Source organism: Anopheles aquasalis, chromosome 3 (assembly GCF_943734665.1).
Source record: "Anopheles aquasalis chromosome 3, idAnoAquaMG_Q_19, whole genome shotgun sequence".
Taxonomy (NCBI): domain Eukaryota; kingdom Metazoa; phylum Arthropoda; class Insecta; order Diptera; family Culicidae; genus Anopheles; species Anopheles aquasalis.
In genome coordinates this window covers 35,166,564-35,169,063 of record NC_064878.1, presented here as the reverse complement: position 1 = coordinate 35,169,063, position 2,500 = coordinate 35,166,564, and the positions used below count along the sequence as shown (strand labels likewise).

At 41.3% G+C, this 2,500-nt stretch overlaps 1 protein-coding gene across 13 annotated transcripts in view; it reads right to left on the bottom strand.

Moving 5' to 3' along the window:
• The window catches only part of LOC126578249 (CUGBP Elav-like family member 4), a 219,969-nt gene that overhangs the window by 57,864 nt on the left and 159,605 nt on the right, over window positions 1-2,500 (bottom strand). Inside the window, exon 3 of one of the 13 annotated variants that reach the window (XM_050240615.1) lies at window positions 2,494-2,500. This exon is cut by the window's right edge and continues 644 nt beyond it. The exons of the other annotated variants lie outside the window; for them this stretch is intronic. The gene's annotated coding sequence lies outside the window, so the exon portion shown is untranslated. The remainder of the gene's footprint in view (window positions 1-2,493) is intronic. 13 annotated transcript variants of the gene reach the window in all.

Genomic DNA, 2,500 nt, shown 5'->3' with positions numbered 1-2,500 from the left:
CACTGTGGTAGCGAACGTGACAGTAACCATTAGTGACATTTGCAAAGTTCGACTTGCGGGGGTAATGAAGCAAACGATAAAATTAATGAGCTTCTAGCCAGACCACCCGTCTACTCGTGAAATATAGATGAATAGACTCCAATATATTAGTAATGGCGCCAATTGGTGATAGATAATGCTACCAACATCAAAGTGCCTATGATACTGAACTTTTACAGCGCGTTTGTTCATTTGACGAGATAAAATTACTCCTAAAATACCTATTTGAAGTAAATAAAAGCCATTACAAGTTCTAATCCTTAATGTAATTTTATCTAAACTTTGCTATTTTCATTTTCAGGATCCAGGACTGGATTCATTTATACAGTTCAGTGTTGAGATCAGGGAACAGCATCATTATTTTGGTAAGTCTCTTTCAAGACAAACTCTCTAGTGGATAAATTGAACCCCGTGTTTAATCCAATGAACGATTACTGCGCAGACGACCAAACTGTATCCAGTCAAATGGTTTAGGATTTGTGCATTTTCCTTTATGACCCTTGTTCCCGAAAGGGGAGTGGCAGAGAAAGGAGTAATCTAGTGGCAGGATAGACAAGCTACCCGAAATTTAGTGACCGGAACTGGGGATATTACGGTTCACAGCGTGTGACCAAAGTATATATTTCGTAGCGTGCAATTAAGAAAGCTTCCTTCGGGGTCGAACAAAAGCGATTGCAGGACGTCCCAGCACCGGACCAGCTGTTTGGTTGTACAGGAAGCCATGGCGGGAGTATTCGGAAGACAAATGAAGAATAGAAGATATGATTAATTTTCTTCCAGGGACCAGGGACGTCTGTTCAAATGAATGGTTGTGAAGGTTGTAGGATCTTTCATTAAGACATTAGGGCTTTAGCTTCTTGATATGATTAAGTTTTTCTTCTTTGTAGGTTCTTTAGATTACTACCAGCGTGTTGAATTATTCTGAAAGCATCAAACCAAATTATCAATCAATAAGTTACCAACAAACCTGGCGAACTGTTGAGATCAACGTGGGACATAGGATTCCTTGCCTATGAAACACTTTGTTGACTTCGTTATTATACGATGTAATTTGACTTTATCTGTAATTCTGCTACCTTAATTAACTTCAATTTTGTAATCATAGTCGCTTGCAATGTGAGTTATGATGAACCGTTTTTCACATACAAGGTACGATTAAATGAAATACATATAAAGGCCACTTAGTTGAAGTCAAAGCTCGTATCTACTGTGGTTTTTGTTGAGTTCTGTTGCATAGAATAGTGGTACCAACATGCGCGTTGGTGAGAATCATATCAACTGGAATGGGTAGATGCATATAAACTAGGAAACATAAAGGAAAAACACCACGATCAATCTGGATTGCTTGGAACAGTTGCCAGTGAAATGTGACACAGATTCGAAACAAACTACTATATAATTACGAACATCCTAGGGAATGCATAAATCACAACATTTTAAGGTTACGACAACGAACAAACAGAGCAAAAAACGAATCAACAAAAATACGTTGTAAGAGCCAGGCTGTGTAGTGAGATACACCTGAACAGTCATACGCCACGGAGTCAGGCTGTAGGCTGTCCATTCTAATGTTTAGTATTACGCGTGATTGAAGGATAGAAAAAGAGAGAGAGCTCCCGATCTTGGTACGGATTGAGAAAAGAAAGAAATCGGCCTCACGACGAGCGCGGTTCCTTGGCTTCCAAGTGGAAAATTGGAATGCGATACAGACGATGTATTTTTTCTGAGAGAGTGCCAGCACTAGGGGGGCCTCAGAATGAAGGGGACTGTATGTTAGTCACGAATCGTGGCGTTAAATGAATATTAAAATTTGGGGTTTGTTGGTTTTTTTTTTGGTCTCACGAATTCCCATAAGGGGGAACCTCGAGGCATTTCTTAGCATCGGAAGCTGCCCCAAAAAGCGAAAACCAATTTCATGGCAGCAGACTGCGAGGATCCGTAGATGTTTGCTTAGCCATTTTCACTTCCACCCCCGGTTTCGTTTACTTTCTTTTGGAGTTTCTGGCTGGTCACCCACATTCTTGTATGGAGCGCTGATTGCCGGCTGGCCAGCATCATATTTGCATAGCACTGTAACGGCAAAGATTGCTGAGCCACAGTGGCCACAGTGGATTCGAGGTTTTTACACAGATTGAACGCGTCAGGTCGTCGATTGAATGGTCTGAGAATGACTTGGCACAGCTCGGCACTGTCGTCTCTCTTTAATTTATGATCGCAAATAATGGTGGGTAACGCCATTACAGAGTTATCGGTATATCGCATCCCAATCTTGCTCTACGCAATCGAAGCCATTGCTTAGCACATCGCTCAACGCATACATTTGAAAATGTATGTTCGCGGCGTGGAAATGTCCGTCTTCTTTTCTCTCATTTTGACATCGAACGAACAGGGGAAGGGATTGTGAGGAGGGAAGAGGGAAGCACGTAACACGTATAGTAAAGGTCATAATCTTACTTTTCAG